The sequence below is a fragment of the Bos javanicus genome, chromosome 9 (assembly GCF_032452875.1).
Source record: "Bos javanicus breed banteng chromosome 9, ARS-OSU_banteng_1.0, whole genome shotgun sequence".
NCBI lineage: Eukaryota > Metazoa > Chordata > Mammalia > Artiodactyla > Bovidae > Bos > Bos javanicus.
In genome coordinates this window covers 26,809,267-26,834,971 of record NC_083876.1, presented here as the reverse complement: position 1 = coordinate 26,834,971, position 25,705 = coordinate 26,809,267, and the positions used below count along the sequence as shown (strand labels likewise).

Below are 25,705 nucleotides of genomic sequence, written 5' to 3'. Positions count from 1 at the left end.
TAAAGCCATTATGATTATATGTGTTCTGAATCTACATGCATTGTAAAATATTTTCTATACTTGTCTAACCACATATCTTTTTTTTAACCTCAAACAATTTCACACACACACAAAAATAGTAATTTTTGAAATCATTTCCTTTTCCCCTAATGTTCTAAAAATGTCATATTTTGAGGCTAAGTCATGCTATGATATGCAGATCTTGATTTTTTCAAGCTATTCCACAGGAGATATGTGTATACAGTTAACATCTACTTTCAACAGTTACCATGTTTCTTGCTATGGCCCTAGATATACATGAATTAATAGTGTTAATAACTTTAATTGCCAGTTGCCAAGCAAGACGTTAAACATACAGAACAGACACATAAGACCTGGTGACTTCCTTTAGATCCCCTAGACTCATTTAGATCTACAATGAGTGAGGAGAATACTTCATTTCTTAATTTTATAGCCAAATCCACTTAGTTGAATCAGTTACTCGGTAAACTCCGTGCATGAAAGGTGCATAATTTTTTAATATTGCAAGATGCCAAAGAAATTTACTTTGTTGATTTTTATCAAATTACTTTTTTGCAGTATGAGAAGTATTTATGCTTCATCTTTTGATAGCCTTTAAATTGGAACACAAGTTGCTTCTGTGTCATATTTGCTTAAAAGAATTCTATTTTCAGAGCTCTGTATTTAGTATAGCTTATGTCAATTTATTGCCTACATTTGTATAAAATTTTATTGCAAAAATAAAGCACACAATTTATTGAAATACTACAGAGTCATTTAAAAAGTAAATAAGGCATATGAACAAGGATCCATTCTGTAGAGCTATTTTGTGACTTAATTATTTTAAGGTAGATGTAAAATAACCGAAGTAAATCTGAATAAATTGGTACCAGATTTAACTCTCCTCTTGTCATTGAAATTCTGGCAGGATATTTAACAGTAGTCAGAATTAAAGAGTGTTCCACTGTTTGGTGCATTCTCAAAGGAAACCAAAGAAATGTATTAGATGAAAGAAGCAGCTGTAAGATTACAGCGTTTAACATGCATGGGTGTCTATACATTATTCACTGCAAACAAAATGACCCACTGAGAGAATAGTGTACTTAACCTGTTCATGTCTGTACTATGCACATGACCATGAATGGGGTGCAATATGGTTCCATTTAAAACAACCTACTGTTCAAGAAGAAAAATAAAAAATATATATAGAAAAACGTGATAGAATTCTGATATTATCAGATAGCATGAGAAAAACTATAGGACTCTAATGTCTTGAGTTATCTCCTTTTATTTTTAACTTTTCTAAAGTTTTTTTTTTTTTTTTTTTTTTTTACTACTAATAATGGTTCAGTTCAGTTCAGTCACTCAGTCGTGTCTGACTGTTTGCAAACCCTTGAATCGCAGCACGCCAGGCCTCCCTGTCCATCACCAACTCCTGGAGTTCACTCAAAGTCATATCCATTGAGTCGGTTATGCCATCCAGCCATCTCATCCTCTGTCATCCGCTTTTCCTCCTGCCCCCAATCCCTCCCAGCATCACAGTCTTTTCCAATGAGTCCACTCTTCGCATGAGGTGGCCAAAGTATTGGAGTTTCATCTTTAGCATCATTCCTTCCAAAGAACACCCAGGGCTGCTCTCCTTTAGAATGGACTGGTTGGATCTCCTTGCCATCCAAGGGACTCTCAAGAGTCTTCTCCAACACCACAGTTCAAAAGCATCAATTCTTTGGTGCTCAGCTTTCTTCACAGTCTAACTCTCATATCCATACATGACTACTGGAAAAACCATAGCCTTGACTAGACGAACCTTTGTTGGCAAAGTAATGTCTCTGCTTTTCAATTTGCTATCTAGGTTGATCATAACTTTCCTTCCAAGGAGTAAGCGTCTTTTAATTTCATGTCTGCAGTCACCATCTGCAGTGATTTTGGAGCCCCCAAAAATAAAGTCTTTCACTGTTTCCCCATCTATTTCCCATGAAGTGATGGGACCAGATGCCATGATCTTCGTTTTCTGAATGTTGAGCTTTAAGCCAACCTTTTCACTCTCCTCTTTCACCTTCATCAAGAGGCTTTTTAGTTCCTCTTCACTTTCTGCTATAAGGGTGGTGTCATCTGCATATCTGAGGTTATTGATATTTCTCCTGGCAATCTTGATTCCAGCTTGTGCTTCTTCCAGCCCAGCATTTCTCATGATGTACTCTGCATAGAAATTAAATAAACAGGGTGACAATATACAGCCTTGACGTACTCCTTTTCCTATTTGGAACCAGTCTGTTGTTCCATGTCCAGTTCTAACTGTTGCTTCATGACCTGCATATAGGTTTCTCAAGAGGCAGGTCAGGTGGTCTGGTATTCCCATCTCTTGAAGAATTTTCCACAGTTTATTGTGATCCACATAGTCAAAGGCTTTGGCATAATCAATAAAGCAGAAATAGATGCTTTTCTGGAACTCTCTTGCTTTTTCCATGATCCAGCAGATGTTGGCAATTTGATCTCTGGTTCCTCTGCCTTTTCTAAAACCAGCTTGAACATCTGGAAGTTCACAGTTCACATATAGCTGAAGCCTGGTTTGGAGAATTTTGAGCATTACTTTACTAGCGTGTGAGATGAGTGCAGTTGTGCAGTAGTTTGAGCATTCTTTGGCATTGCCTTTCTTTGGGATTGGAATGAAAACTGACCTTTTCCAGTCCTGTGGCCACTGCTCAGTTTTCCAAATTTTGACTGCAGCATTTTCACAGCATCATCTTTCAGGATTTGAAATAGCTCCACTGGAATTCCATCACCTCCACTAGCTTTGCTCATAGTGATGCTTTCTAAGGCCCACTTGACTTCACATTCCAGGATGTCTGGCTCTAGGTGAGTGATCACACCATCGTGATTATCTTGGTTGTGAAGCTCTTTTTTGTACAGTTCTTCTGTGTATTCTTGCCACCTCTTCTTAATATCTTCTGCTTCTGTTAATCCATACCATTTCTGTCCTTTATTGAGCCCATCTTTGCATGAAATGTTCCCTTGGTATTTCTGACTTTCTTGAAGAGATCTCTAGTCTTTCCCATTCTGTTGTTTTCCTCTATTTCTTTGCATTGATCGCTGAGGAAGGCTTTCATATCTGTTCTTGCTATTCTTTGGAACTCTGCATTCAAATGTTTATATCTTTCCTTTTCTCCTTTGCTTTTGGCTTCTCTTCTTTTCACAGCTATTTGTAAGGCCTTCCCATACAGCCATTTTGCTTTTTTGCATTTCTTTTCCATGGGGATGGTCTTGATCCCTGTCTCCTGTACAATGTCACGAACCTCCGTCCATAGCTCATCAGGCACTCTATCTATCATATCTAATCCCTTGAATCTATTTCTCACTTCCCCTGTATTATCATAAGGGATTTGATTTAGGTCATACCTGAATGGTCTAGTGGTTTTCCGTTCTTTCTTCAATTTAAGTCTGAATTTGGCAATAAGGAGCTCATGATCCGAGCCACAGTCAGCTCCTGGTCTTGTTTTTGCTGACTGTATAGAGCTTCTCCATCTTTGGCTGCAAAGAATATAATCAATCTGATTTCGGTGTTGACCATCTGGTGATGTCCATGTGCAGAGTCTTCTCTTGTGTTGTTGGAAGAGGTTGTTTGCTATGACCAGTGTATTCTCTTGACAAAACCCTATTAGTCATGGTATTGTAGTGAATATTGTTTTGAATTTGTATTTTGGAATATATCTTGATCCATAGGGAAAACTTCTAAGTAGAGAGTTCCTAAGTCAAAGTACATGCTTATCAAAATGAACAAATAAATATACAGTGGAAAATCTCTGTCCCACCCCTTTCTCTAGCAATCCAGTTCTCTTCATAGGTATCCAGTGTTACCTTTTCAGAAGTACTTAAGTAAATACAATCCAAACATGTACATTCATGTTTGGATACATTCTTTTCCCTCTTAGTTTTTTTTTTTTTCCCAATTATTACATATTTTATACATTGTTTGGTATCCTAAATTTTCTGTTTAACTTGTTATTTTAAAAAATTGAGGTATTCTCTGTTAAGGGCTTCCCTGGTGACTCAGAAGTAAAGAATCCACCTATGATGCAGGACACTGCCTGCAATGTAGGAGACGTGTGTTCGATCCCTGGGTTGGGAAGATCCCCTGGAGAAGAAAATGCAACCTGCTCCAGTATTCTTGCCTGGGAAATTCCATTGACAGAGGAACATGGGGTTGCAAGAATCAGACATGACTTACCAATTAAAGTACCACCACCACATTGCCTTTTGAAACTGTATCTAAGCAATGCAGCATGGCCTATAAAATTGGAGATTTGCATAGGACCCAAACCTCCTACCCTCAGAGTTGAGGACCAGAAAGAAATATGTGTTCTTGATCCTCACAGCTGCCTGCTGGGAACATGTTGGAGGTTTGAGCATAGTCTCAAGTGATCAGATGCAGAAAGGGAACCAGGCGGAGCCTTGATCCCGCCCACAAAGCTCTAGCCGTTGCAAGGACTGAATGACTTCCTTCCAGAAGTCCTCATGACTTCTGACTCAGACTCTGGGTCAGGTCACCAGACCAATGGTCTCTGCAATTTAGTAATCTGTAGTGAATGTTGACTGCCTTTCTCCACCAAAGGGTGCCATTGCCTTCTCCCAAAGGCAAATACAAGAGTGGATACATTAATATCCCTCTGATGACATATTTCAGAAAATTTATTCTAAACATTACTACTGCTTTCTTGGCCACTGGGATGAAGGGAGAAAGAGTTCCCCAGAGACAAATAAAAGAACAAGTTACCTAGACCTGGGGAGACTGATTAACTCATTTAGACCTATGTTTGTGACTTCAATAGTCTGAACAAAGTTCACAAAAAAGCCAGTGCCTGACTCCGGAGTTCACTTGTGCCTGTGAACAAAGCAACTTGCTGATACATTCAAACATGAGTCGCATTAGCACATTTACATTAAAAGGTGACATGATATCAAAAGATTGTAAGATTGCAAATTTTGGGCATACTATCTGGAGAAAAAAAAACTGTGGATAAATGTCATGTTAAAAATCTTGTTCTGTCATGATTATAAGTAGAGTAGTAATGGCAAATGACAGCTTAAAGAGAATAGAAAAAAATCATCTTGACACCTAAGTGATGATATCATTATCTGTATTACGAATAATTTTACTCATAACAGATACTGTTCTATAAGTTTTCATTATGGACAGAAAGCCTCCATGTTCCTTACAATTTATTTACCCTAATGTTAACATTGCTTCATTAGCTTTCATTCTGTTCATATAATACAACTTATTTTCATCCTTTTAATGTAAAATTTCCTAGTTCATTTTATACATCTGTATTTTATTATTATTTTAAAGAACTCCATCTTCAAAGAGGCAAGCTTGTTTATATTTATTATAATTATTGATATAAATGATAATTTATGTGAATCTGCATGTATATGTGTGTTGTTATGTTCTTTATATATTTGTTTTTATCCCTTGTCCTACTTCTTATTGGACTTATGAGGTTTCTTAATTTCCCCTTTTCTTCTTCCAGTGATTTGGAAGCTGTATATTCTATTTCTAGTTTTTCCAGGTTTACTCAACACATTTTCTTTAGTTAAGAGACCTATTGATGTTGAATATAACTATGTTCTTCCCAAATAAAATGAGGAATGAAAATTCTCTAAGCTTTACTTTCAAGCACCCTATTTTATCAATATTTAGTTTTCTAGGTTCACTTTTTAAAAACCCTCCCACTTAATCATTTGCTTTTGGCAATGTATGTTTATTTACATTAATCAATAAGTTAAATGATTTAATTGCTCACAATTGTTTCTATCTTGCTATCCTGTCGTTCTGAGTTCAAATTTCTTCTGTATAAAGTGGGTCCCTTAGTTCCTTACGTGAAGGTTTATAAATGGTAATATACATTTATCTTTGAAAATGTTTTCAGTTAGTCCTCATTTTTTTTCAGGGCTAGTTGTGCAGGGTATGTAACTTCTCCCCTTTGGTAACCATAAGTTCATTTTCTATGTCTGTGTTTCTGTTTTGTAAATAAGCTAAATTATATCCAATTTTTAGATTCCACATATAAGTGATATCATACAATATTTCTTTCTCTGACTTCACTTAATGATAATCTCTAGGCAATCCATGTTATCACAAATGGCACTATTTCACTCTTTTTTATGGCTGAGTAATATTGCATTTGGATATATACCATATCTTCTCTATCCATTTATCTGTCGGTGGACACTTAGTTGCTTCCATGTCTTGGCTATTGTAAATAGTGCCGCTGAGAATATTGAGGTGCATGCATCTTTTCAATATAGAGTTTTCTCTGGATATATGCCCAGGAGTGGGATTGCAGGATCACATGGTCACTCTGTGTAGTTTTTTTCAGGAACCTCCATACTGTTTTCCACAGTGGCTGCAGTAATTTACATTCCCACCAACAGTGTGGGAAGGTCCCATTCTCCACACTCTGTCAAGCATTTTTTATTTACAGACTTTTCAATGATGGCCATCCTGACTTGTATGAGATAATACCTCACTGTAGTTTTTATTGCTTATCTCTAATAATTAGCAATATTGATTATCTTTTCATTCACTTTGGGCCATCTGTATGTCTTCTTTGGAGAAATGTCTGTTTAGGTCTTGTGCTCTATTTTTGATTGGGCTGTTTGTTTTTTGAAGTATTTCTTTGTTTTACCACATGCTTATGTAGGACTCTAGGGAAGAGGACTTCATTGACAAAACATTCCTTAAGAAATATCTGCAATATTTTAATATGTATTAGGTTGAGGGAAAAGTTATCATGGTTTCAGACCCTGAATTTTAAATCATTATAGCTCAGCTCAAACACATCTTTATTAATAAAAATAGGAACCATTAAAATCAACACATTTTTGCCAATGAGAAATAAGTTTGTTTATTCTTGTAGAATAAAAATCAGTGCTTCAGGATTCAACAAACTCTTGGAAAGCATTTTCTGCTTCTTGCTGATTGCGGAAGGATTTCCCTGCAAAAAGTTGTCAAGATGCTTGAAGAAGGGGTAGTCAGTTGGATAGAAATCAGGTGAATATGGCAGATGAGGGCTACAAACTTTGTAGCCCAATTCATTCAACTTTTGAAGTGTTGGTTGTGTGACCATGCAGTCGGGCATTGTCATGGAGAAGAACTGGGGCCTTTGTTGATCAGTGCTGGCTGCAGGTATTGCAATTTTAAGTGCATCTCATTGATTTGCTGAGCATAGTTCTCAGATGTAATGGTTTTACTGGGATTCAGAAAACTGTAGTCAATCAGACTGGTAGCAGACCTCCAGTGACCAAGACTCTTTTTTTGATGCAAGTTTGGCTTTGGGAAGTGCTTTGGAGCTTCTTTTCAGTCCAGCCACTGAGCTGGTCATCACTGGTTGTCATATAAAATCCACTTTTTCTTGTACATCACAATCTGATCAAGAAATGGTTCATTGTTGCGTAGAATGAGAGAAGAAAATACTTGAAAAGGATGACTTTTTTCATTTGTGGTTACCTCATGAGGCACCCACTTATTAGGCTTTTTCACCTTTCCAATTTGCTTCAAATGCTGAATGACTTTAGAATAGTAGACACTGAGTTCTTGGGCAACTTCTCATGTAGTTTTAAGAGGGCCAACTTCAATGATCCTCTCAGCTGGTTGTTGTCAACTTCCAATAGCCAGCCACTGCCCTTCTCATTTTCAAGGCTCTGTCTCCTTTGCAACACTTCTTTAACCACTTCTGCACTGTAAGTTCATTAGCAGTTACTGGGCCAAATGCTTTGTTGATGTTGTGAGCTGTCTATGCTGCTTCTGACCCATTTTGAAGTTGAATAAAAAATTCACTTGAATTTTCTTTTTGTCTAACATTATTTGCCATAGTCCAAAATACATATAAGGTAACATCAAGTAATAATTCATTAGTAAAAAATATAAAGCAAGAAATGTACTTTAAAATAATGTATAACATTACCACATTAGAATGTATTCCATTATCAGATGGCAGTTCAAAAATGCAAAAGCATAATTACTTTTGTACCAATCTAATACATTTATGCACTTATTAAAACACTGAGAACTACATTGCATAAAGTACAGAATATGAATATGATGACTTGCAGGGATCATAGAATACTCTGACTTATGATTGAAATCTGCCTAATGGAAGTAAGGTGAATCTTAAAAAGAAAATCTTTATCATTTATTCCACAACTGTGCAAAACAGGTTTATGCTGAACCTCTGAGTCAGAAATGTGAGAAAATAAAGTGATTGAAGCCTGTAAGCAAAGAAAATCAGCCAGGAGAGTGATGATTCCCCATACAAGAGAAAGAATTTTATGAAAAGCTCACAGACATCAGTATTTCCTATATATTCTCTTTATTTCTAAATCATAAATCATACTTATTTAATTAAGACTTTCCATCTTTACTGTTGGGATAAGTGTACTGTTTTACACATGTGGGTGACAGTAATTGGCAATTGCATTAAGGATCCCAACTCATGAACAAATCCCTGATGGCACTCAGGAACTTTGATCCTTGATCTAAGGCAAATAAATTTTCCAAGTTTGATAAAGCAAGCATCACTTATAACTAACTATGACAGTGATGCTCTCATAATATGGTGCTCAGTGAGATAAAAAGCTGCTCTAAGTGGCAAAAAGTTGAAAACTGAAGAGTGTATATGTGTGTGTGTATATATATATATATATAATTTATATATATATATAATATTTATATATATAAGCTACTTTTAGTATGCAGTTACAAAGAGCTTCAAAAACACAGAAAACAACAGTAATTCAGTGTTAAAATTATAGCACTCAGTTATTAAAAGGGGACCTGCCCTTGGCCTCATTACTGCTTAATTGGGACAGGTTAATCTTCTTTTCTGTTGTTTTTTTCAATTTGAAATAAAACTGGGATCTCTGCTAGTACTCCTCATCCATCAAATTCTGTAACCTTGAAAGAAAATGACAACTCTCCTTCTCAAGAGAGAGTCTGAAAATGAGAATTAAAATAGGTCTTCTCAGTGGAGACCCAGCAACATGTAATAAGACATATAAGGAATAGATCCTATCACTGCAGGCATTCTGTAATATTTCTCTATCTAACATATGGAATCAAAATGAGAATTCATTTCAGTTCAGAGTAAAAAAAAAATCTGTGATGTTAAATCTTCTAAAAATCAACTAAAATTGTCTATGAAATGTTTTAATGGCAGTCAACAATTTTGTAACTTCTTTCAACTCTTACAAAAAGCTCTCTACCTAAACGTGTAAAATATTTTTAACTCTGATTCTTTAGAAAGAATCCCTGCAAATGAAGAACAGAAATATTAGCAAAATGTATGAGTAATGATGTCATATTCATTATTACAATATGTTTTTAATTTTAAAAGGTAAAAGGACATCTCTAACCACTGGGCAGACTGCTTTTATGATAATAAATGCAAAATTAGGATAAATATATAATAAGCACTGTCATAGCAGCCGTATTCAATATCTGAGAGTCAACATTATTTCACTATTTTAAGTGAATTAAGAAAAACTCACATGATCCCCAAGCACAATGGAAAGTTTATAAAAGTACCAGATATAGTGCTTTCTTTTGATTTCACAGTAAGCAACCTGAATGAAAATATATAATGACCATCAGGTAAACTCCTGTTCCTCTTCTAGAATTTTCCAACAACAAAAAATCAGGACTGAGAATTAAGTTTCATTAGTTTAAGACTAAAGAGCTTTGATAGTTTAGAACTAAAGAGACTTAGTATGACTAAATTAAAATAAAACAGTATTATTGTTATCTTATTTAATACCAACTTCATACAAGACCATTATCTGTAAATAAAAAGAAAAAATCTACCATGTCTTCCATGTTTCCTGTAACTAAAGCTATGTATGTGCACCCTCATATTTCCAAATTCAGTGCTGTTGTCCATTTACAAGTTGCTCCTTTTATAAGGAAAAGACAGACAATGGTCTCTAAGAATGACTCAGAGTCTAGGGAAATTTAATCCTAATCCACTACAAAATTATCTCTACATTAATATTTAGGAAAACCAATCTCACATCTGGTCCCATCACTTCATGGGAAATAGATGGGGAAACAGTGGAAACAGTGTCAGACTTTATTTTTTGGGTTCCAAAATCACTGCAGATGGTGACTGCAGCCATGAAATTAAAAGATGCTTACTCCTTGGAAGGAAAGTTATGACCAACCTAGATAGCGTATTCAAAAGCAGAGACATTACTTTGCCAACAAAGGTCTGTCTAGTCAAGGCTATGGTTTTTCCAGTGGTCGTGTATGGATGCAAGAGTTGGACTGTGAAGAAGGCTAAGCGCCAAAGAATTGATGCTTTTGAAGTGTGGTGTTGGAGAAGACTCTTGAGAGTCCCTTGGACTGCAAGAAGATCCAACCAGTCCATTCTGAAGGAGATCAGCCCTGGGATTTCTTTGGAAGGAATGATGCGAAAGCTGAAACTCCAGTACTTTGGCCACCTCATGAGAAGAGTTGACTCATTGGAAAAGACTGTGATGCTGGGAGGGATTGGGGGCAGGAGGAAAAGAGGATGACAGAGGATGAGATGGCTGGATGGCATCACTGACTCGACGGATGTGAGTTTGAGCGAACTCCGGGAGATGGTGATGGACAGGGAGGCCTGCGTGCTGCAATTCATAGGGTAGCAAAGAGTCGGACACGACTGAGCGACTGAACTGAACTGAACCGAACTGAATCTCACATATACTGATTTATTATTAACTATAAAATTATATGGGAATAACAAGCATATTCTTTTTCTTAATATATATATTTTATTGAAGTAAGTTGCCTTCAGTGTTTCAGGTGCACAGCATGATGATACAGTTATATGTATACACCTATTATTTTTTAAATTATTTACCATTATAGTTTATTACAGAATATTGACTATAGCTCCCCTGCTATAAAGTAAACCTTCATTGCTTGTTGCATATCTATTATTTTTGCATTAGAAATCTAGCATTCCATTCATACTAAGTCAAACAAGTGGAGTCAAAATGTCATAAATTTTTTAGGTAGGCAAAAATTCATAAGTTTTCTATGATATATTTATATATATATATGTATATATAACAAGTATATTCTTAACCTGTGGTACAAATAAAGCATCATAAGGGTAGCACTTAAAACGTTTTATTTATTTTAAAAGGTAATGTTTACTGTGAGAATACTGTTAGGAATTTAATTAACCAAAGCTCAGGCTGAGTCAACTCAGAAGGAATCCATATTCCTATTTCACTACTTACTGGCTGGTGGCCATACGGAAATTATTTAATCTTTTTAAGCTTCAGTTTCTTCATGGATAAAACTGGGATAATAAAACCCACTCATCATCAGGTTGTTGGAAGATTAAATTGGTTAGAGTAAAGAATATAGTGCTAGATGCATAGTTAGTGCTCAATAAATATAATCCAGGATTTTTTCTTTATTTTGGAACCTGCATTGAATAACATATGTGTGTCTTATGAATCCAATATATAGATTTTATATCTTCCAATATTAATAAAGGAAGAAACCTATTTTATACTATTTAAAGCCTCAAAGGCATTGTCAAGATAAATTTGAGCAGGCTGATGTAGATCTGGGCGATCCCATAGCTCAGACCCATTAGATGTTATAAATATCTACCAAAGGAAATGGAAGGATAGCAAAATTCTGAAATCTTGATTTAGAGTATTTCCCATCCAGCAGAGATTACTCTGATAGTAAAAGAAAAGGAGAGAAGGTAATTGTGAACATGATAATCCAAAATTTAGGAAATGATAACAAAAATGTGAATAGCTAAATGTATTGAGCATTTACACTGTGTGCCAGGAATTATGCTAAATGCCTTACACATATTATCTGATTTAATCCTTGCAATAATCTTACTCTTTATTTCAGAGCAAAAAGCTTTAGATATTTAGATTACAATCTTCAAGGAGAATTTTTTTTTAATTGAAGTATATTTGACATATAACCTCTAAATTTAGGGTGTACATGTTAATTTGATACATTTATGTAATGTAATAATGTGACGACCATTGTAGTGATAATTAGCACCTCTATCACATAACATTACCATTCTTTCTTTTTAGTGGTTGGAATAATTAAGTTGTAGGCTCTTAGCAAGTCTGATGATTATAATACAATATTCCTGTCTGTATTCGCTCTACTGTGAACTAGATTTTTAGGTTTTAAGTGTGGACACTTAAGCATCTGTTCTAGCCCCCAACCCCTAATCCTGCCTTATCCCAGCCCCTGGTAACCACCATTTAATTCTGTTTTTACAAACCTGGTTTTATTTGACTCCACATATAAGTAATACCATGCAGTATTTGTCTTTCTCTGATTTATCTCACTTCACATAATGGGCTCAAGGCCCATTCATGTTGTTGCAAATGGCAAAATGCCCTTCTTCCTTATTGGTGGAAAATATTCCATTGTACAAAAGGTTTTGCACAGCAAAAAAAGAAAACGAATTGGCAAAATTAAAAAAGCAATGTACAGAATGGGAGGAAAATTTTGTAAAACGTATGTATCAAATAAGGGGTTAATATCCAGAATATATAAAGAACTCATACAACCAAATAACAACAACAACAAAACAGTCCAGCTAAAAGCAGGGCAGAGGAACTAAGTAGACATTTGTCCAAAGAAGGTATCTAAACGGCTAATGCATGCATGCGTGCTATATGGCTCATGTCTGACTCTCTGCGACCCTGTGTAATCCGTCCGGCTGCTCTGTCCCTCTGTTTCTCCTGGCAAGAATACTGGAATGGGTGTCATGCCCTCCCCCAGAGGATCTTCCCCACTCAGGGATTGAACCCATGTCTCCTGAGGCTCCTGCATTGCAGGCAGATTCTTTACTACACCAGGGAAGCCCATAATAGATCCATGAAAATATGCTAAACATGACTGATGATTGGGAAATGCAAATCAAAACCGCGATGAGCTATCACCTCACACCTGATAGAATATTTAATCACCAAGACTACAAGAGATAAGAGATGTTGGCTAGGATGTGGAAAAAAGAGTCCTTGAATATTGTTGATGGAAAAGTAAGGATGGTGGTACCTCAAACAATTAAAAATAAATCTACCATATGATCCAGCAACTTCACTTATGGATATATACCTTCAAAACAATGAAAACAGTGTATAAAAGAGATATATGCACTCCCATGCTTATTGCAGCATTATTTACAATAGCCAAGATATGAAAATAACTCGAGGAGAATTTTTACGCTAATTCAACAAATACTTATTGAGAGCCTATATGGTTCAGAAACCCAGTTAGATATTAAAGTGAGTGGCACTAAATATCCAGCCTATCCAGCCCTCAATATTGAGGTGCATAACATAACTGTTTATCTTAAAGTTTGCAAGTCAAACTCTTCTGATGCTTTCTTCACTTCTCCAAATTCTTGGTGAAACATGAGAGGAAAATAGAAATGTCATCACTTTAATTGTTTTAGCACAAATTGTATAAAATTTCTGTTATTATTCAACCCTCTTTATCTGTGCATTTTACAGAATGCACAGATATTTAGACTTCTGCTCCACTGTCTTCATAATTTGAAAGGAAAATAAAAATATGATAGCTCTATTAATTGTTTACATTCTGCCTTTAGTTCTAACAGATACTAGAAAATGGTATATAGGAAACACTGATCAATGAACTTGTGTGGGCAGAGTTGCCTTTGGAGTGTAGCACTTGTGTCTTGAAGCAGAGTACAGTTGTACTGTAGGAAACAAGAGCACTGACATTTTGAGCCAAACTAATTACAAGACTAGAAATTGTTATGACGTAGGAGCAGATCATTTTAGTAAAGCTGAAAAGTGGCTAGGTGGGTTTTTTTTTTTTTTTGATAATTTAATTTTTACGTTTTATTTATACAGAAGCTAATATAAAGTTCTGTCTTCACAATAATGATCTAACCTATTTAAACACTTGTACCATTCAGGGCCAGTCACATCACAGAACTCCAAAGGCCGATATTCCCAGATTACAGTATACCCCCCATCTTATCTGAGGGGGATAATTTCTAAGACAGCTCCCTGCCCCTATAGTCTAAAACCATGGAGAATACTGAAACTCTATACCGTTGACCCTTGAATACCACTGAAGTTAGCAGCACCAACCCATCAAACAGTCAAAAATCTAATTGTACATTTTTTAATGTTGAAATGTAGTTCATTAACAATGTTGTGTTAGCTTCAGGTGTACTTCAAAGTGATTCAGTTATATGCACATTTATAACTTTGACTTCTAATAGATTACTGTCAACCACAAGCCTTACCAATAGCAGTCAATTAGCACATATTTTGTATGCTGTACATATTCTATACTGTATTCTTGCAATAAGGGGAGCTAAAGAAAAGATAATGTTATTAAGGAATCCTAAGGAAGAAATATATTCGCAGCACTGTACTTTTAGATTCTGCAAGTTCATATCATCAGTTTACAAGGTGAATCATCTTTCAGATTTACATCAATATATACAAAACACAGTTAATGTTATATATATTACTAGCATTAGACATTTAAAATGAGAAGATAATATGAAAAAGAAATTTATCTTTATTTGCAGGTATAGAGATTCAGGCAATGAGAATGCAGAGGCAGCAATATGACTGTTTTCTGGTTGTTGTTCAGTTGCTCAGTCATGTCTGACTCTTTGTGACCCCATGGACTGCAGCACGCCAGGCTTCCTTGTCCTTCACCATCTCCTGGAGTTTGCTCAAACTTATGTCCGTGAGTCGGTGATGCCATCCAACCATTTCATCCTTTATCATCCCCTTCTCCTCCTGTCTTCAATCTTTCCCAGCATCAGGATCTTTTCTAATGAGTAAGCTCTTTGCATCAGGTGGCCAAAGTATTGGAGTTTCAGCTTAGAATCAGTCTTTCCAATGAATATTCAGGATTGATTTCTTTTAGGATTGACTCGTTTGATCTCCTTGCTGTCCAAGGGACTCGAGTCTTTTCCAATACCACAGTTCAAAGGCATCAATCCTTAGGCACTCAACCTTCTTTAAACTCCAACTTTCACATCCATACATGACCACTGGAAAAACCATAGCTTTGACTAGATGGACATTTTGTTGGCAAAGTAATGTCTCTGCATTTTAATATGCTATCTAGGTTGGTCATAGCTTTTCTTCCAAGGAGCAAGTGTCTTTTAATTTCATGGCTGCAGTCACCATCTGCAGTAATTTTGGAGCCCAAGAATATAAAGCCTGTCACTGTTTCCATTGTCTCCCCATCTATTTTCTATGAAGTGATGGAACTGGATGCCATAATCTTTGTTTTCTGAATGTTGAACTTTAAGCCAACTTTTCCACTCTCTCCTTTCACTTTTTTCAAGAGGCTCTTAAGTCCCATAAGGGTGGTGTCATCTGCATATCTGAGGTTATTGATATTTCTCCCAGCAATCTTGATTCTAGCTTGTGCTTCATCCATCCCAGCATTTCACATGACTGACTCTGCATACAAATTAAGTAGCATAGTGACAATAGACAGCCTTGACCCTTGACGTACTCCTTCCCCAGTTTGAAAACAGTCTGCTGTTCCATATCTGGTTCTAACTATTGCATACAGGTTTCTCAAGTGGTAGGTAATTCCCATCTCTGGTATTCCCATCTCTTTAAGAATTTTCCAGAGTTTGTTGTGATCCACACAGTAAAAGACTTTAGCAAAGTCAATGAAGCAGAAGTAGATGTTTTTCTGGAATTCTCTTGCTTTTTTATGATTCAACAGATATTGGCAATTTGATCTCTGGTTCCTCAGCCTTTTCTAATCTAGTTTGAACATCTGTAAGTTCTTGGTTCATGGACTTTTGAAGCCTAATTTGGAGAATTTTGAGTATTACTTTGCTAGTGTATGAGATGAGTGCAATTGTGCAATAATTTGAATATTCTTTGGCATTGCCCTTCTTTGGGATTGGAAGGAAAACTGACCTTTTCCAGTCCTGTGGCCACTGCTAAGTTTTCCAGATTTGCTGGCATATTGAGTGCAGCACTTTCACAGCATCATCTTTTAGGATTTGAAATAGCTCACTTGGAATTCCATCAGTTCCACTAGCTTGGTTTGTAATGATCCTTCCTAAGGCCCACTTGACTTTTCACTCCAGGATGTCTGGCTCTAGGTGGGTGATCATATCATCATGGTTATCTGGGTCATTAAGGTTTTTTTGTATAGTTTTTCTGTGTATTCTTTCCACCTTTTGCTTCTGATGCTTCTTATCTTCTGCTTCTGTTAGGTCCTTACCTTTTCTGTCCTTTATTGTGCCCATCTTTGCATGAAATGCTTTGTGGTAGTAGTTGATACTGGAGAAGGCAATGGCACCCCACTTCAGCACTCTTGCCTGGAAAATCCCATGGAGGGAGGAGCCTGGTGGGCTGCAGTCCATGGAATCGCTAAGAGTCGGACACGACTGAGTGACTTCACTTTCACTTTTCACTTTCCTGCATTGGAGAAGGAAATGGCAACCCACTCCAGTGTTCTTGCCTGGAGAATCCCAGGGACGGGGGAGCCTGGTGGGCTGCCGTCTATGGGGTCGCACAGAGTCGTACACTACTGAAGCTACTTAGCAGCAGCAGCAGCAGTGTAGTTGATACAGTTGCTCCAAGGTAGCCTGGCCTACACATGAATTAATGAATCATTATACAACTTTTATGATATATATTATTACAGTCGTATTCATAGAAAATATAACAATTAGAAACATTGTTATATTTAATAATACACATTTACCTATGGTGATAGGCTGATAAGCAGTTTCTCTGATGACAATAGAGAGGCATACTGTCTGATAATGTTATTCTTTGATAGCAAAATTATAAAACTGGAAGAAATCTAATACATTATTGATTATATATTAAATATTACTCACATTATACCTATATAAGTATAGACTAGTATCTACATATAATTTTACATCATGGCATACCTAACTTTGCCTTAATTTTTTCATATTTCTAAGTGATAGAGTGACCTGCAAATTATTTTTCAAATTATCTCAAGTCTACCAGAATTTGGAATATATGTCTAATATATTTATTGGAAAACATCTGTGTGACCCATGCAGTTCAATCTACATTGTTCAAGGGACAACTATATATACTATATTTTTCCTACACATACATAACCTGTCATCAAGTTCAGTTCATATATTAGGCACAGTAAGAGAATGCCCAAATTTCCAGCATCACTACCCTTGAACTTTGCGCCATTATTTAAGTAAAATAAGAGTCGACTGAACACAGGTACTGTGATTCTGCAGTAGTCTGTTAAGATGTCTATTAAGTGACACATGGGTAGGATATATCAGCCCAAGGGATGTTTTACATTGACAGCCTGGACTGGAAAGAGTGGGAGGGCACAAAATTTCATCATGCTACTTAGAACGGTGAGAATTTAAAACTTATGAAATTTATTTCTGGAGTTTTCCATATAATGTTTTCAGTTGTAGTAGAACTGCAGGTAACTGAAACTGCAGGGAGCTAAACAGTGGATAAGGGAAGGCGACTGGATGCCATATGAATGGTGTCTGTGCTGCTGCTGCTGCTGCTAAGTCGCTTCAGTTGTGTCCGACTCTGTGAGACCCCATAGACGGCAGCCACCAGGCTTCCCCGTCCCTGGGATTCTCCAGGCAAGAACACTGGAGTGGGTTGCCATTTCCTTCTCCAATGCATGAATGTGAAAAGTCAAAGTGAAGTCGCTCAGTCATGTCCGACTCTTCGCGACCCCATGGACTGCAGCCCACCAGGCTCCTCCCTCCATGGGATTTTCCAGGCAAGAGTACTGGAGTGGGGTGCCATTGCCTTCTCTGAATGGTGTCTCTGGAATTGTTCAATTCAATAGCCTTGCTTTTCATTCAGGTGCTCAAGATATGTGATTCTATTTTTTCCATGGTCTTAGCTATTTCTTAGAGTAACTGTTGCTTACTCACTCTTCTCTAGATGTTCTTTCTTTCTCTTTCTTTTTTATGGAACAGTGTGCAAAAGTTATGGTGTCATAAAGTTGTAATATTTTGGCAATACATTTTAGAACAAAAAGATCAAACAACATGAACCTCAACTAGTCTATGAAAAATAATTCTGCTCAGCAAGGTTTCTTTTTCAAGATATCCAAGAATCTTTCTGATGAAATAGGTATATTAATAGACCATGGTCAATATAATTATATGACCCTTTAGAGAAATCAAATCTCTTCCAAATAGTTCATTTTAAGGATTAACACATTTTTTATACTTACGTGTTTGGACTCTACTATAAGACCAGATGGTGAACTTTACGTTTGCTGCCAAGACACAAGAGTATAAGATATACGTAGGTGTGTATATGTGTGTATGGGTGAATATATTCAATCTATACATATTCAGGAAATGCTAAATAATATCTGTGGTTCTAAAGCATGCCAGGTTCTAGTCTTACCTCAGTAATCGTTGCATATAACAAAGGCCTCTTGTGGTCCTTTTTAATATTTTTTCTAATGTAAACTATAATATAATGCTACATACCTGCTTTAAAATATGTTTAAAATTGAGTAGTGTTTTGCTGAAAGATGGGGCTCCCTTGCTGGCTCAGACAATAAAGAATTTGCCCACAGTGCGGGAGATCTGGTTTCTATACCTGGGTTGGGAAGCTCCCTGGAGAAGGGAATGGCAACCCACTCCAATATTCTTGCCTGGAGAATTCCATGGACAGAGGAGCCCCATGGACTACAGTCCATAGGGTTGTAAAGAAAGATAGAAAAATCACACTCCATTCAAACTCTGTACACAGTCTCCTTATAGATCTTATTTTGGCAGTTTCATAGAGATGGTTTTTTAAAATAAGGATCCTAGCACCCCACACCAGAATATAAAATGTAGGTTTAAGATGAGAGAGGAGAATGATGCCTCTAGCTCATTGCCTTATTGTGGAACCTGAATTGGCCTGGAATTACATGAGATTAGATATTATGCTCCTGGTCACCTCTTTTTATCTCCCTAAAGCCAATAACCCCATATTTGCATGGCCTTTTAAAAGTAATACTGGAGCTGGAGGGTCCAGGAAAGAGGTGTTGTGTTCCAATCAGGGGGCTTTGCGGGAGTCTAGACAAAAGATGATGGAGTTAAAAATAGTGAAAGCTCTTTAGGAAGTAACTCAAGAGAAAGACTGGACTGCAGAAGAAGGGTGAAGGAGGTGGGAAGAGTAACTTCCAGATTTTATTGTCATTGTAATTAGGAGACACAGGTTAATATACTGAACACACATACACACAGAGAGAGAAACAGAAAATCTTTTCTCTGTTTAGAGAATGGCCATCCATCCATCATCATGTTTATACTCAGGAGAATAGAAACTCAGTGAGTCCCAAAATTTTAAGAGAATGAAGATATTTCTCCACATTGCAGATTATATAGTCTCAGAATTTTAAATTATCAGCATAATATTAGTCTAATGGATAGATAGATGAATTATATTACTATAAAACACAGTCCCTTGATTAAGTCAATTTAAGTCAGTTTTTTAATTGTCAATTGATTAAGTCAATTTAAGCTCATTTAGCTTTACTAAAATTACATTCTTTTGTTCTTTCTTAATTCTTTTTTTTTTTTTTTTTTTTTTTGAAGATAGAAGTTGATTAAATACAGCCTAAGAGTCAAGACTGGCCTAAGACTAAGACTGGCCCTCAGTCTCTTTTTGTAAACAAAGTTTTATTGGAACCCAGCCACATCCATTCATTTGCCTCCATCCTTGGTTTCCCATGGGCTTCCTTGGGGCTCAGATGGTAAAGAATCTGCCTGCAATGCAAGGTTCAGTCCTTGGTGGTGCCAGTCGGGTGGCACTAGTGATAAATAATCTGTCTGCCAATGCAGGAGACACAAGAGACATGGGTTCAATCCCAAGATCAGGAAGATCCCCTGGAGGAGAAAAATAGCAAGCCACTCCAGTATTCTAGACTGAAAAATTTCATGGACAAGAGGAGCCTGGTGGGCTAAAGTCCATGGGGTCGTAAAGAGTCAGACATGACTGAGTGATTGAGTGATGAAGCACGCATACAAGGCTTCTCATAGGCTGTACGGGGACAGTGGGATAGATGCAAGAGAAACTAGATGGCCCACGAAATTTAAAATATTTGGCCTTGTGCATAGGACCTCAAAACACTAGATTCTAAATACATAATAGCAAAGTATATTTTTGAAAAACTGTATGTTCTGCCTTAATATGAATTTCTTATTTCTTTAGAACAAGCATAATTTTATATATAATATTTTGAGCCCCAGGATAAATATGCTTCTGGTCTCCCATTCTTAAATTATGGTTTCTGTTGTTTTTCTCTTCTTCTAATGTATATCTCATTAGTCAATCTCTGGCATATTCATAGGCAGGCACACTCCCAAGACAATTACATATATAACTCTGTTTTTATTGCACATATTCCATATTAATGCATCAGCTGCTTTATTAAAACATTTGGAAAATATTTATACACCAAAATGTATGCTGAATCTAAATACTTCACTGAGGAATAAATAAAAGTTGTCATCTAAAAGACAATTATAGCAAAGCACTGATACTCTTGAGATCCTACTCTCTTATACAGAGTATTCTGATAAGTCTGCCGACCCAAGGAACTCAATGAGAACTTCTATTTAATAATTTAGGTACAAATACTTAGGTAGAGAGAGATGGGAGGTGACCAGGGAATAAGAAGGATGAGGTGGTCAGGTTTCCATTAGTGCAGTACTCACAGGTAAAGAAGTAAGGTTAAAGTTCTTTGTAAGATTGACTTTGAAATAAAGTGCTCCTTCGCTTTAGAATTTGAAAAGCACTGCACTATTTAATAAGGCATGTAAATTTCAGTTCCTAAATCCAAGAACATTTATGCTTGGAGGTTTATTTCAATCATTGTAGTAAGCAGTTTGAGTTTTTTTGCTTGTTTGGTTTTTGTTTTGAGATCTATGTGGGCAGATACTTAGAGAGTAGATTCTTGTATTTGTTGGTACTTTTTTATATTAATGCTTCACAGATACAATAGACTAAATAAAAAATGCAAAATGCTATTGGAAATGTCCTATGACAACTTTATGTTCTTCCGTATGCCTTACTGCTGAGGAATTAGGTGTGTCTCCTGAAAAAAAGGTACCTTATGTCTAAGAGAATGGGACCTATGATGTGCCAGTCCAGCATAATTCCCACATCCAACCTTTCATTTGGAATTCAGTGAATGCACTATGTTAGTTCTGCCTAAAGATGTGTCAAAACCTGGGGAAAAAAGCAAAACAAAGCAAAAAGGCCTCAAGACACAGGGTATAAATAGTGTTTAGAAGCAGTAATTATAACCACAAATGTATAAAAGGACAACCACTAAATACTAACCAATAATGACTCTTTTCAACGATAGGTACCTATATGGGTACGCATCAAAGCCACTGTTACCATCTACTAATACAAATCACTGCTGCCTATCAGTGAGAACCAAAATATAGTATCAGTAAATATCTATGCTTTAGATTTTCTCTGAGTTGTATTTAAGGGGGAAAAAATGACACCTGTTCAAGGTAGTAACTGCCAAGTTTCATTATTTCAGTGGTGCCCTTTCCCTTTCATAAGCCATTTTAAGTTCTTAATTACAAAGAAGGGAAAGGAAATAAATTTGGCAAAATCAGCACAGACTGTATTATAACAGACACAGTTATAATGAGCTTGCTTGCTTCTACTGGGATTTTGCTCTACTTTCCATGAACATGCCACACAAGTTGATTGATGTATCACTTGTCCCATCTGGGAGGAACAAAGTGATTCTTCAGAGATTCTTCAGCATTCAAAAATGCCTGTGATATTTGTGCTAAGGATGTGTGTTCTAGCAGTTTAAGTATTTATGTGTGTGCACGTGTGCACAAATTCTTTATATTGTTGTTGGTCAGTCTTTAAGTCACGTATGATCCTTTGCAACCCCATGGACTGCAGCACACCAGGCTTCCCTGTCCTTCAGTATCTTCTGGAGTTTTCTCAAATTCATGTCCATTGAGTCTGTGATGCCATCCAACCATCTCATCCTCTGTTGTGGCGTCCCCTTCTCTTCCCACCCTCAATCCTTCACAGCATCAGGGTCTTTTCCAGTGAGTCAGCTCTTTGCAACAGATGGCCAAAGTATCAGAGCTTCAGCATCAGCCCTTCCAGTAAATATTCAGGGTTGATTTCCTTTATGATTGACTGATTTGACCTCTTTGCCATCCAGAGGACTCTCAAGAGTCTTCTCCAGCACCACAATTGAAAGTATCAATTATTTGGCACTCAGTCTTTTTTATGGTTCAACTCTCACATCTGTACATGATTACTAGAAAAACCACAGCTTTGACTATCTGGACCTTTGTCAGCAAAGTGATGTCTCTGCTTTTCAATACACTGTCTAGGTTTCTCATGGCTTTCATTCCCAGAAGCAGTGTCTTCTAATCTCAGGGCTGAAGTCACCATCCACAGTGATTTTGGAGCCCAGGAAAAGAAAAGCTATCACTGCTACTACTTTTTCCGCCTTCTATTTGCCATGAAGAAATGGGACCAGATGCCATGATCCTAGTTTCTTGAATGTTGAGTTTTAAGACTGCTTTCTCACTCTCCTCTTTCACCTTCATCAAGAAGCTCTTTAGTTCCTCTTTGCTTTCTGCCATAAGGGTGGTGTCATCTCCATATTTGAGGTTGTTGATATTTCTCCCGACAATCTTAATTCCAGCTTGTGCTTCATCCAGCCTGGCATTTCACATGATGTCCTTTGCATATAAGTTAAATAAGCAGGGTGATGATACATAACCTTGTTGTACTCCTTTCTCATTTCTCAACCAGTCAGTTGTTCCATGTAAGGTCCTAACTATTGCTTCTTGACCGTATACAAGTTTCTCAGGGGACAGGCAAGGTGGTCTGGTATTCCCATCTCCTTAAAAATTTTTCACAGTTTGTTGTGATCCACACAAAGGCTTTACATAGTCAATGAAGCAGAAGCAGATGTTTTCCTGGAATTCCCTCGCTTTCTCTATGATCCAGCGAATGTTGGCAATTGGAACTCTCATTCCTCTGCCTTTCCTAAACCCAGCTTGTACATCTGGTAGTTCTCAGTACATTTACTGCTGAAGCCTAGCTTGAGGGATTTTGAGCATAACCTCACTAGCATGGGAAATTTTTTCAATTAAAAATGAAAAATATACATATTTTAAAGAAGGCAAAAAAGGACATCATGACTAATACATACTAGGTGTTAAATATTGAATAAATGTTGTAGGTATCAAAGTAACTTTCTTCACCATAACTTGTGTCAGTAGCTATTCTTGCAAACTGCAAGCAGTAGAACTATTTGGAGACCTCCTCTGTGGCTTAGTTGGTTAAAGCACCTGTCCTAGTAAACAGAAGATCCTCGGTTCAAATCCCAGTGGGACCTTCTGTGATTTTTCCTGCCTACAAAAAGGGTATAGGGAGATCAAAGATCCAGTCAATCTTAAGGCTTCCTTCACGGCTCAGACAGTAAAGAACCACCTGCAGTGCGAGAGACCTGGGTTTGATCCCTCGTTTGGGAAGATTCCCCTAGAGAAGGCTATGGCAACCCACTCCAGTATTCTTGCCTGGAGAATTCCATAGACAGAAGAGCCTGGTGGGCTACAGTCCATAGAGTCGCAAAGAGTCAGACATGACGGAACCACTAAGCACAGCACTATATAGGTTCCTATACCTATGAAGAAGAATATTTTATTATACATATAGATAGTTCACTCCAGATTAAATCCAGTGTTTTTTTGATCCAGTTGGACATCAGGCAACACATAATCTAGACTAGAATGTTCTAGAGCTATCCCAAAATAAGTTCTTTATAAGAGTTTGTAGAGAAACTTCTCAAGCCATAGAAGTGGGTATTAGACATGCAGCTCAGCTACTTTTGACATGAACTGAAGTCAGCAAAATTAAAAGATGGATTTCATTAACGTGCATCTCAGTTTTGTGGGTCTGAGCAAGATGGCCTCACTTTATCTGTTTCTTTCTAATTATGAGTTATTTTCAGATCCAGGTTTTAGAGCACGTATCTCTAGTTTCTGCTAAGAATCAGTCTCACAATTGATACTTTGGTGCTTATGCTTTAGTATATTATCACTTTCCAAAACAACATAACAGCTTTTTTAAGCCAAGCAAAATGGTTAAGCTTGCAAATTTAACAGAAGTTAGAGACAGAAAATGTAAAAGACCTGTGGATTTTCTTCCATGAGTAGATGTAAATGCTAATGAAATGTTCCTTAAAACACATTTAAATTAAACCATGAGCTGCCTTCAACGAATATATGAAAGTTCAAGAAGAATTGAAAATGTAACTGCCATCAGGATAAGACAGAGTACCGACGGGCTGATGGGCCATGTGCTCAGGCGGAAGGTAGTTTTCCTTCTCCTACATATTAATAATGACAGGTGGTGCTGGAGATAATTTTAACCAGATTATGGTGAGCTGTAGTTCTGATTCTAAGACTTTTTTCCCACTGCTTTGCTTGAATAAAGTATGACTGAACACACTTTAAAATTCATTTCTTTCCCAAAAGCATTTGAAGATTTTTTTGTGGGAGAACTGATGAGGTACTTGCTTTTTTTTTTCAAAACTAAATAAATAAATCTTTGAAAAACTTAAAGCACTGATTTTTAAAGGGCTTCGCAGACATTTATGTAAAGATAGATTTTTCTAATTCCTTAATATGAAGATGCCTGTTCACAGAGCTTCCAGGCCTGAAGTGTACGGGTACATGTCCATGCGTGTGTATAAAGAATGCACAGAAAAAGAATTTCTCATCCTTGGACTTTAAAACAAAGCTAATCCTAATTGGCAAGATATGGAAATCTTTTCAGCCCCAAAGTAAAAACGTCTATCTCTTTGGTGTTTATATCTTACAAGAAAAAAAATGTGTTTTTTTCTAAGTAAGCCAAGCTCTGACTAGCATCTGCCTCTTGGTCAAATACTGAGCCATGTGAATCTCATTCAAAAGGCTTGAAGGAAGCTTTAAATCTATCAAACCTATTTCTTTAATGAACTCAGGCAGGCACCTGTATGCAAGTGTGTATGTGTGTGCATGGTGTTTAAGAACAAAAGAAAAAAACATGCCTGATTTTTGACAGGCATGTTTAAGGCATAGTATTAGTTGCTAAAATAATCAAAAGCAAAAATATAATCAAAATTCTCAGATATAAAGTTTAGAAATCAGTTAGGTATTAGTCAGTGTTAGAATTTTAAATTGTTCAGAGAGATCTCCTTTTTTAAACGATGTTACATGCACTGTGCCAACAGAGGAAGTATATATGAAGACGGCACCTAATTATGTAGCTCAAGTAACTTATCTTTATTCAGGGATCACTTATATCTTGCTTACTATATTCCAACCTGTTTGCAAATAGGAACTCACTCCACTTAATACAATGAAGTGGAGACTATTTGTACCCCTGTTTTCCTTCTTTCACACACATGACATTGAAATGCAGACAACCAGAGGTCCTGAAACAATATCTCCTGAAAACAGTGAGCCCCAGATATAAATTTAGGCAGCCTTCTATTCATGGCAGTTATTTTGACAACATCAAAAACATAAAAATCTGTTTTTAACCACATACTCAACCTTCTTAATCTGTGTCACCCTTTGGGCTGGAAGCACTTTATTAATATTGGGTCTCAGACTTC

General features: G+C 36.7%; 1 protein-coding gene across 2 annotated transcripts in view; it reads left to right on the top strand.

Moving 5' to 3' along the window:
- The window catches only part of NKAIN2 (sodium/potassium transporting ATPase interacting 2), a 1,168,326-nt gene that overhangs the window by 738,811 nt on the left and 403,810 nt on the right, over positions 1-25,705 (top strand). The window lies entirely within an intron of this gene.